General features: G+C 39.4%; 1 protein-coding gene across 4 annotated transcripts in view; it reads right to left on the bottom strand.

The window, feature by feature from the left end:
* Positions 1–12,132, bottom strand: part of BMPR1B (bone morphogenetic protein receptor type 1B) — a 226,893-nt gene that overhangs the window by 58,129 nt on the left and 156,632 nt on the right. The gene's annotated exons all lie outside the window — the stretch shown is intronic.

A 12,132-nucleotide genomic window follows, 5' to 3' on the forward strand; every position in this document is an offset into this window, starting at 1 on the left:
CACTGCAGTACATTCCATGAAGATTTTCTTAAACAAAATCTTTACTCATGAGCAGAAGAGTTTGACTAAGGACTGCATTTGTTGCAGCTTCTTCAAAGACCTCATCTAGCCTGGCCCAATAATAAATCAGTAACCCCTCCTGGCTGTACTAATTCAGACCCCAGGGATCTGAGGAGTTGGATTTCCTGACAATGTCACCTCCAAAGGAATATTCCAGCTCAGCAGGACATTTCCAGTAGCCTTGGTTCCTGCCTGTGAGAGGCTATGGCAGGCTGTGCAACAGCACAGGGGATGGTGCTGCTCATCCCAGTACTTGGGAACTATGAGGAAACCAAATGGGTTGAGAGACAGACCAAGCTGGACTGAAAAGCTGAGAAAAAGCATTGGACACAAAACTGGTAAGCAGCAGAAGTGAGGTGAGAAATCTGGGAACTATATAAACCCACATAAGGAGGGGAATACGCTGGGGAAAATTGAGTCTGGTGAAAACAAGAGGTGCTGGATGTTTCTCTAGAGCTTAGAACTGCACTTTGATTTGTTGAATCTCATAACTCCTCTGTGGAAAAACTTTTCTACAAGGCCCTAGTAAAACATCCTGTCCCTTCCAAGTGCTGGACACATGGAGATTTGCAACCTATTATTTGTGCCACTTTGCTCACCCAAGGGAAAAGTTTTGTGACATGGATATGCATGGTCATTGTGCTGCATCATGCCATGGCACAATGGGAAGTGTGCTACATGAGAGGACTTCTGGTTTCCACTTGATTTTTTTCAAAGTTCAAACAATAACCCATAAAACCACAATATGTTAGAAGCACACAAAAAAACCTCATCAACTCACCTACCCACTGCCTACTAAGGAGATGGCTGCATTAGTATTACTTCTGCAAGTTGAATAAAGGATATTTATTGCTCTGTGTAGAACCCTTTTTAAATTATTGCCAGAAACTTAAAAAGGTGAGGTAAATAACCATGAGTAGAAAAAAAAAAAAACCGGACTAAAAAAAGTAAAAAGAGAAGGAATGATCTGCAAGTGCTGCCACTTTGCTGTGACCTGTTTCCCCCAGCAGTACCTGGGGTTGAAGCCAGAACAAACATCTAAGCCACTTTTTTCTCAAGAGATCCCTAATTCTTTGCTCAACTCCTCTGTGTGCTCAGCCTGAAAACCTCAATTCTGATCACCCAGCACAGTCAGCACTCACAGGTATCACTGATGCCAGAAAGGTGTTTCACACTGCAAGTAAGTGCACACCAAAGGATGGAGCCCAGAGCGCCTCAAAACCAAGCAAAACAACGATGACACAGGGGATTTAGCCATGTCAGAATACACTTCCTTTGAAAGAGGCAGCCCAACCAAGAATTTGGTTTCCTTCTGTTTTGGTTATTTTGCAGTCACATTAGTGATCTGCTCCATCATGCAGCTGCCTAAGTCCCAGGGATGAGCAGAGAGAGGAATCAACAGTAAGGAGTTGTGCATTGCTGCTCACATGCTAAATTAGGCTGGTTTTACCCAAATGTGAAACCACAGCCTGGGTGTCTTCTTCTAGCCTGAACTGTCCTCCACCTCAATGCTCCACCTGCTAAATGGGGGGACAGACAGCTCTTTGTCTAACCTTGGTGATTTGTAAAACTAAATTGAAGTTACAGTAATGATACTATAATGATGGGTGTCTCGGGAAAAAAAAAAAAAAAAAAAAAAAAAAAACACACAAGGAAATGAATAATCACAGCCTCAGCAGGGTTTAATAGTAGGTGGTAAAGCAGGTGATGGTCACACAAAATAAAATAATGAATAGGGACTCATTAGGTTAGCATTGCTCATCCTTTATACTAAAGAAAGCAGGGGTCCCATGGAAAAGCTAATCTGTCAACATGCAACTGAAAACTGCACAGCAATGCCTATACACAGAAGTCAAAGGCTGCACATACAACATAAGCAGAGACATTTTGATTGCAGCATTGGTAAGGGTACTTTCATCTTGTTTGGGCTTGTGTACCATGACTTACTTGGTATATGAAACTTAACAGCTGACATCATTTAAGATCTATAAATTTTCTTTCTAAATGCCACTTTTCTCTCCCTAAAATGTATTTACTTTGAGTGCAATAGGGACTTGGTTGAATGATTTGGTCATGCAGCAGCCCAGATTAACAGATTCAATTTTGGAGTGCTGAGGTTGTAACACACACCCTTCCTCTGCCACATCCCTGCTGCTGTTTCCTGCAAGGAGGCCAAACATAGATGCCTTCATAACTGAAGATCCTGTCTGAGAGTCAGGCAAATGGAGACAAACTCTGCCATTCTGCAAGGGAAATTTATTCTCCATTACTTTAGATTAAGCTGCCCTGAGAGAAACAATGGGAATGTAACATGGCAGCACCTCACAGAAGGTAAAACAAAAGAACAGACACGATGCACACGTATCTTTGTAACTAACTCACATTGAAATGAGCCAAACCTGGTTCAGCTGCAGAACTTCCTGTGGATCTGAATCTACAAATCAAATGAGCATCTAGGTGAGATTATTCCACAAAGCTTTTTATCTTTGAAAGGTCATTAGGGAACTAAACACAATTTTTTTCAGAAAATCGAGCTGTATTGTTTCCTTCAGTAAAGGGTTGGATACTATCACTAAAATATTAAACAGACAAGAGAAACTGGAGCAGGAGGAGTGGCGGGGTTATACCAAATGCATACAATGATCACACTACTCGTAACTAAATTTTCCCCTAATACTGTCTATTTATTGTATAAATAGAAGAAATAGTACGCCAATAAACACTGAAAATAGATAAATCATTAATGCTGTCAAACAGTAAGAAAAATCTTGTCATTCTAGCTAACAGTTTCAGAAGCACAGATTTCTATACATCTTTTAGATCTATATAAAAATGTTACAAAGATTTACACCATTACTTTTATTTAGCTCTGAAAACTCCTTCTGGTGCAGATAAAAGTGTTAAACCTAAGCTAGTGTAAGTGTAAACCTAACCACAGGACCACAGCACTTCTCTAGCTCTTCAATCCAAGTGTGAAAGATGTTTGCCCACTAATACAAACACAATTTGCCTGGAAAGAAGCAGGAGCAGTGGACTGTTCATGAGAATTTTTTCAGCAATTCTCATCTTTGCTATTTGTCCTCCACTTCCCAGCATGTCCATGGCAGGGCTGCAGCCTTTCTCCAGTGTAACACCCATCTAAGAACTGCCCACTGAGACCAGGAAGGTGTTTCCCAGAAACAACAATGTCAAAGATGACAAAGTGCCAGGACATGAAAGCACAGAGGTGGCAGTTTGTTGTCAGTAGGTGCTGTCACCCAAAACTGTAAAGCTCTAGACTGAATTCCCCCCTTGCTCTCTAAACACACAGAGGACTCTGCCAACACATCACTTACAGAAGTGGCAGAAAAACAAGAGCTTTTTCACCTATTTAAACCATTGTGGTTTAGAGACAGAATTTATTTTCCCTTATTTTTACATCAGCTAGGCTTTGTTTCTCTTTCTAAAATAACCTTGAGGTATTTGTTACAAAAGGAAGGCTGTAACATTAGGTTTATTCTAGCGCTCTTTGGTGGTAGGATGATAGCTGGCTGCACAAACATGTTCCAAGGGAAAGAAGTTTGGTTAAAAAGGTTAGATTTTCACACAATTTTTAGGAGACTTTTTCTGTTTTTCTTTGATGTTACTATTTCCTTATTGCACAAAACATGTATATGAAGCACACGACCACAGATGTACAAAGTGTCTTAGACATTTTTTTGGCCCCAAAAGGAAGAATTTCTGAGGGATTTATGTCAAACTTATAATAGAGTGCTTAATACAAAAAAAAAAAAAAATTAACAAAGTACAATGACAGCAGATATTCCAGACTGAATCCTTCTCAAGCTGCAGAAAGCACAGCATCTCCCTCTGCCACAGAGAATAGTCAGACTAAGACAAGCATTAATACCCTTCAAAAACCAAAGCACTGCAGAGTAATAACCACCCACAATGCTAGTGTCAGCTATCACTGGCTGCTACTAAAGACACTGGATCAATCACAAACATTTTGGAGAACCTGTTTTAAAGAGAACTGACCAGGAAAAATGCCAGAATATCACTACACTTCAGTATCTGGGTTTGCATGGGAACTGTAATCTAAGAGAAATGTGAATTTCTGTACATATAATACAGCCACTACCAAGGAGAAAGCATTACACACACCAGCATCTCTATTTCACACAGAGCAGCAATTCTATGCCCATATTTTCCCACGTGAACAAGATGCCCCCTAGACAGTTTAATCCTCACTGTCCAGCTAAAATGCCTACTGCAGCTGGGCTATCCCCATTTGCAGAAAAAAACTTCTCTAATTTTCTTCTGTACAGCTACTGATGGAATTTTTATCTTATTTTTTTTTTAAAGACATGTTAATGACAAATACTCTGGACAGAATCAGCTAAAAAATTTTACAAACGCCGTAATAACTTCAGGCAATCTTTTACCTTCCCTCTTGTTACTGATGACCTCTGATATATATTTACTTATTTTTCAATTTATAAGGCAATAAAAATAATTAATAAAGTACATCTTAAGGCAGCTACTAACAACTGAACTGCTAAGAGAACATACAGAAAACTACATTTAAAAAATAATAAATCTTAGGAGATGTTCCAGCTCTTTGAAAAGTGATCTGAAAGAATGCTCCCAAAGTCTAAATTTATTTGCAAAACTGATGTCGGTAATGACGGATTCAGAAGGTGAAAATGTTGTTTCTTCATCTGTAGCTGTATTTTCAGCTGGTGACTTCCCACAGGCAGCCATCATTCATTCAACAAAATCTACTTGGTGGCCCTTAATCAAACAGAATACATTTACCAATTTAAACAAAAGACTGAGTTTAGTCACAATAGGAAAGAGGTTAGTATAATGTCACACTGGCCTAATTAATATGCATTCAAAATTTAGAAGAAGTATTCAATTAATAATTAATTTATATGTTGCTTGATCAGAGCATATGTCAATATAGAACTAGATTGTCAATTCACACATTTCAGACTAGAACTTCTATGCTTTTTACTACTAAAGGAAAATGTAGCTGGCTGTTGTAAAGGTTCACTCTATATACAAGGTGCCACAGTTGGGAAATAAAAAAGTTATTTTATTGCTTAGGCTGACCAGATACAAAACAAAGCCTTTCATGAAGAGCCTTAGATTGTACCCAACCCAGGTAAAGGAAGAAACTAAGCCCATCTGTTTCTGAAGCTATGTCACTCATGCTGATTTTCCCAGTACTCTGCACAGTCACCAAGATATTCTGTGTTTGGGAAGAAAAAGAAATTTGCTGGAAACGTCCTGTAAATGAAACCCAGATGCTTAAGCACAATCCCAGATGTCTCCTGCACCGTGTGGCTTTGATAGATTAAACTGAGCATAAAAAAGAGATGAAATATTTATGAAAATTAAATTTGCAGTATGCATGTCAGTAAGCCTGAAAAACATTTTTTTCAAGCGAAGACAGGAAACCACATTTTTCACCCAATCGGCTTAGGTTAGGTTATAGTGGTGGCATTCATGGAGTTCCTGAGGTGCTTATGTTTCATGCAGACTGCTTAGCTTTTAATCACAGCACTTATTCCAGAAACAGGGATGATAGATACTGCCTCCGACACCAGCGGATCAAACATTTATAAACAACATGCTCAAATGAATGATTACGTTTTACTCCTTATCCACCAAAAGTTCAGTATTTCGAAGGCTGGGAAAAAGCTCAAACCCCACTGAGCACTCTGGGTAATGATACTGTATACTAGACACCAAATACTGCTGGGACAAACAAACATACCCTCTTTCACACTCAAGGGAATGCTGTCATACACTTAAGCAAATTCCTACATCCTGACACATCATCAGGCTATCTGTTCCCCAAAATGTTACACTTGTATTGGCTTCCTCAAAAGAGAAGTGGAGGAAAAAATGGTTGTGGTAAAAGAAAATAGAAAGAAGAAATTAAGGTAACATTTACAATTAAGTGAAGCCACAGAAACACTAAACAACTCCATTTTTACAATGTTAAACGTCTTGCATAAAATCTCCAAAGACACCTAACATCTCTAGCTCCCCATGGTCCTGGTCTTGCCCATCTTACTACAATACATATAAGCTCTACTATAATACCACAAGGTCTACTACAGAACATGACCAGGTTTTCCCTTCCTAGTCATTCCTAAATTTCATCCATTGACAAACAACTGTCTCGGAAAGTGTAGCATTCCCTTTCAAGATGCTCTTTTCTCTCCTTTGGGGAATGGAGAAACACAGAAATTTTTTTTTTAAAGTTAATCTTTGTGATTATTTGGCACTCTATCACCTCAAAACCCTGCTTGATACAAATATCCTTTCAAATACAGAACTATGACTTAATACACACAGATGTGATCTCTTTAGCAAAGCAAAATTAGTACAAAAGGCTAATATTTATACTGTGGATTAGTAATAAAGGGCCTGCACTCCTCTGTGCAGTTCACTGAATGTTTTTAAAACAGAAACCAGAAGGTCATTAACTTCAGCAAAGCAGGAACAGAGACAAATCTAACACTTCCCATCACCCTTGTGCTCCTTAAACACCTCCTGAGCACATTACAGGGGCACCGGATGAGCTGGGACAGCAGAGCTGTCCCAAAGGAGATCAGGAGTTTATTTGAAGAAGCCCAGCAAGCAGCATTTCCCAAACTCTCTTTCAAAAGAGGAGCAATGAATATCCTATTTCCTTTTCAAGGAATGTTTATATGCTATGGATCGAGTACCTTTTACACTGCCAAGCCAATGCAAAGCCATATTTCAGCCCAGGAAGAACAATACAATTGCTTAGTGTGCACGTTTTGACTTCTCACAAGAACACATTGTGTCTGAAGCAACAGCCCAAAATCTGCTGATAGATGACCAGTACCACTGCAACATCACAGTAACTCCACAGACAAACATCATAAACATCAGTAGCATTAGAAAATATGTTCCATACAGTCAGTTTCCAGTGTCAAGTGCTAAAAAATAGAAGAGCTGCAAATAGGGGTTAGTAAAAACACAAGACTGTCCTTAGTCTGGATAACTAAGCTAACACACTAGCCCCGTTCATTTTTTAAAGGAATTAAGTCTCCACTTCTGCAAATTACTCAACGAAGCAAGTAGTCCTGTGAGTCTCAAAAAGTCCATCTAAGTTTAAAATCACACAGGTCTTTTAAACACTTCATGGTTATTTGGGCTAACACACAGCACATGTAGTTTCAGTCCACTTAATTATTCTGCTTTCTAGTGATGACTTTGGAACAACAGGCACTGAAAAATCACACAAGTGAAGTGTTTGCAACACTGCAAAACACGTCAGGTCTTCAAAACCCAGTATCTCTGTCAAGGCTGGGCAGGTGAGGATGGGTGATAAACTCCAGTTCAGAACAAGTGGTGCAAAGCATGTTTCTTATGTCCTGAGTTGAACTGTGTCTCCTAGAAAAACAAGTAGGGAAGAAATGAAAGAAGGAAAGATCCAGGTATTTGCTATCTTCCCTCCAGGTATGGTGCTGAAGAGATGAGATTTCAAGCATCTGTAATGCTCACCATAAACTACTTTTGCTGCTGATTTAGAGTGAGAGATTAATATCCGGGGATGCCATATAACAGCTGCAGTCTGAACCTCGTGAACACAGACATGGTTATGCATTTAACAGCTGGGTTCAAACTTTAAGTGGATTTTCCTGTATGGTAACTAGGATCAGTTTACAGTTGAAAAATTATGACTTTAAATGCATGCTGTACAACTACACCAGACAGCTACCTCTGAAGTAATACAGCCCAAAAGTTACCTATCCTCAGGCACCCTGGATCATCCTTCAACTTTCAACAAGCCAAACTATGTCATGTCCTATCTCCTAATTCCCACGATTTTTTCCTTGAAGTCTCCAAGTGTCAAAATGCATCAAGGAGCAACAAATGTCAGAGGTGGATGTGGAGGCCTGGCACTTCTCCAGACAACAACCAGACCAGCAGGTGAACATGAAATTCTTTTGCATTACACCAAAGTACAAAATTGCCTGCTAAATCCCTTAAGTAGAGAACTGTCTGACAAATAATTATACCAAAAATCTCGATGCATCAGCTCTATATATTTACCAGATTGCAAAAATAATTGACAATTACCTCTGCTCAGAGTCTCTGTGGCTTTGGATCCATTAATCATAAAGGCTGATATGTCACTCCACAGTATGAGGCTGGGGTACACCAACAGGCATAAGCTTCTCCTCAGAGATACGACTGGGTCCTGCTTAGTTTTCCTATACTTTCTCCCCCCTATTCTTCACAAGTGCTACACTCTTTCATTCAGAAAGACTTCTCTATGATTTCCACACATTACTTTAGGACAAGGCTGCAACACAGTCAACTTCCTGACTATTTAAAAAATGCTCATTTTTAGCACACTCAGGATGCCACCAGTGGTAGTATGGGAAGATGGAAAAATCTGCCAAATCTACATCCTGCATCCACCCCACATGGATAAGATGGGCAGGAAAATTTCAGGATTTTTGTAAAGTCTCATTTTTACAATAAGTTATGGCTTACACTTTATTCCATGTATAGGAATGATACTCATGTAAGTATTTTTTCTAGCCATTCAGTTAAATTAGCTTTTGGCCTACATTATTTATTATTCAGTTTTCAAACCAACATTACCTTCTCTGATCTTATTTTTGAACACTTCCTTCAGAAAGAATCTCCTTAATTCTGAATTATAGCCTGAAAAAATACCCTCAGTAAGTTTGCAATGCAGGATGGAAGCAGAAAATAGTGATCAGCCCAAAAGCCTGAACACAAGAGCCACAGTTCAATCTGAGTGAACTGCTCTGCTTTTCTCCCTTACACTTTGATCTCAAGTTTAGAGAAGCTTAAATTCAGCCAAAAATACTCCGATAGACATAAGCAACAGCCAACACTGGTCACAAACAAAACATGTCAAAAACATTTCAATTCCCTCTAGGATAAAACATAGGCCTTGTAGACATAAGACAAGTAAGATTACACTGGATCTGGTTAACTGGAGAATGAGGCTAGCATTCAAAAATGTTCTTAAGAAGTTGGAGAAATATTTGGGAGAAGCTGGGGTGCTATTAAGACACTGTAACAATGCACACAGAAAAGCAGTTGCACAAATTGAGAGATACTCAGGTCTGAGTTCTGCATTTTGAGTAACATACAGAGAGACTGAAGAAAACACAGCAAAGTTCAGCAAAAGTAACTCAAGAGACACTCAAGACCAGACAAATAGAATTGGGCTTGAACTAGCACAAAGACAATCAGGATATACTTAACACTTATTTTTCTAGAGGTGAAAATAAAGAGACACTGGAAATGATTCCCTGGAAACCTGTGGTCTCATCACTGAAGGAAGGCCAAGTTTTGGTAAAAGTATGTATGTATATCAGAGGGATTAACTAAACTCTTGGCATCTAATGCAAATCATTACATTAATGATCTAACTGTATCTTATTTTAGTAACCATGTGGAACCATCAGGATCTCCCCAGGTATAATGTACAGGCAAAGGGTAAACTCCACAGGTGAGTAATTCATTCCCTCACTGGGATCATCCTGCAAGGATGCAGAAGCTTTGAGGGGGATAAAGAATAGATGTAACTACAAAGCAAATTTAAGCTAGAATTAATAAAGCTTAAGAAAATCTTGTTCTCAGCCTGAGGCATGGCCTGAATTACTTAGAAGACCTCTTAATTTCATTTTCAACTCTTTCTTCATAACAATTCCGGCCTTGAAACTTATCCATAACCTAAAGGTTAGGGAGGTAGCAAAGTGTTACCATGATTTTTTTCTTTTTTTAAATTAAAAATAAATAAATACATAAATACAATTATACAATGCATAGCTTACCAAGGTGGGTTTTTTCCCTACAGATTTAGCTCCCAGAATTATCCTCAAGCACTCAGCTTCAATTGCTATCATTTTGTCTTTATTTGATGAAAGATTTTGGGCTGGAGCTGCTGAAAGCACCTGTGGGAAACCACTGGGCACTCCCTGGCAAAGATTTCCCAGCACAAGCCTCTCACCCTCTGAGCAGTGCTGGCAAACAAGAAATACACAGTCCTCGGGAGGGAAAAAACCTGTGCTGAATAAAACACTAGTTGCATTTCCTAAAGAAGTTTGCACAAGTGCTCAAAAACTGAGAAAAGATTTGACTCCCAACTTCTAGGAAATTTGGAATGTATTTCAAATGCAAACAGTGAACTCATAAGCAGCTAAGTTTCAAATTACTGGGAATCTCCTACTGATACCTGTAATTACCCTGTTGATAAGACATCCTGTATCTGAGGATCTTTTCTTTTGACATAATTTTTGCATGCTCATATTTGTGCCTGAAATTCTGCAGACGGAAAAATCTTGGTCTCTCCTGGACAACCTGTTTTCTGTGTACATCTTTCAGCAGCCTACTGCATTTCTTCCACAGATCTGCCTAATCTCCTTGCAGATGCTCCTAAGTCAGAATGCATACTATTTCCTTGAAGGTCATTGCACCAAGATTCTCAGTACCTTTAGAAGCACATTATTTTGGTATGGATAACTTTAAAGATGCTCTAGGACCCCCCTTGATTTGAAGGGATCATGCACAAAGAAAAGTGTCAAAGCATCCACCCATCAAAATTTTAAAAGGGAACAGAGAACCCAGTAAGGCTCAGGTACATTTCTGACTCCTGTTTTCAGGGAAGTTGATGCGGCCCCAGCTGCACTCTCCACTTCGGCAGCAGAGGGTGCTGCCAGAATACTGAGGGCCCCTGCAAAGATATCCAGGACTGGTCAGTCAGGTGTGACTGCAGTTCGTCCAGAGCCTCCATGTCACACAAGGATCACTTCACAAGGAAGAACAGGACCAGTTAATGGATTCAAATTCGTTTTTCAATATCACCCAAAGTCCACAAAATTTCTTTATCTCATGCCAAACCGTGTGGTATTCTCAGTCCTAAGCCTCATACATAGCTTCTACAGTGATGCCTAAAAACTAAGTCAAACATTAGACAAAAAAACAACAGTTCAGTAGTTTTGTGATTCAAGAAGAAAATGACTGACCGAGGACTGCAAGCTTCAGTCTGAGCTGCACACACTGTCACACATGGTTAGGACTCCTGCAGACCAGCTGCTGCTCAGAATCCTGCTCTGCCACCTACCACGCTCTCCCCAAGCCCAGCTGTTCCCATGGACACTGCACCCACTTCCCACCACATGAAAGCTTCCAGGACAAATGGACTGCACGAGTGGCACTGCTGTTTCTTCTGCTCCTTAGCTTTAGTGTATCTTACTAAAGAAGCCAGAGTAAAAACTTCTCAAGAATCAGGAAAACTCATGGTTGATGCTGAAGGGCTGTAGGCGAAGTCACAGAGAGTTTACCTGGTTAGTTAGCAGAACTGACTGATTTACTAAAAAGAAAAAAAATTCCTTATTATGCATATTTTTCCTCCTTTCAGATATGATTATCAGCTTGTTAGCTAACTGCTTCACAATGAAGACATCCAAGCCAAAACATCCAGGACTGTTTCATTAAATTATTCACCACTTTTCAAGAGACACCAAGCTTAACAGAAAAACGAGTCTTCAATGACAGTAATTCCATAGTTCTTCCAAAGAACATCAGTACATGAATGAAGCGCTACTATAAACACATTTGCAATCTCCCAAAAAAAAACCTACCAAAACGACATCAGCTCATTTACTGTGCCCAGAACTTGTTTTCAAATGTAGGTTTGTAAGTATGTTTCAAATCCACTCATATACTCCTTATTTTCACCTCTAAAATGAATAAAGCCACTATGATTCTGCAGTCAATCAAAATTCTGCCTTACTGCAATCTCTGTTTACTGCTTATTAGTGCCTCCTTTTCTTATTAGCCATGTCAAATTTCTGCATCTTGGTGGGTAAATACGGCATTTTCACTTACAATTAGCATGACGCTTTCCTGCTAAGACTTAAAAATGAACAAATTCAGTTTTCCTACGAAACCAGCACGACGTTTCCTAAGCCCTCGCTGTTAACAGGGGTAACCAGACAGAAGTTAGAAAAAAGCACAAGCCTGAAACGCTCAAGATTTCTAAGGGCAGATTTAACA

Source organism: Zosterops lateralis (genome assembly GCF_965231275.1).
Source record: "Zosterops lateralis genome assembly, chromosome: 5".
Taxonomy (NCBI): Eukaryota; Metazoa; Chordata; class Aves; order Passeriformes; family Zosteropidae; genus Zosterops; species Zosterops lateralis.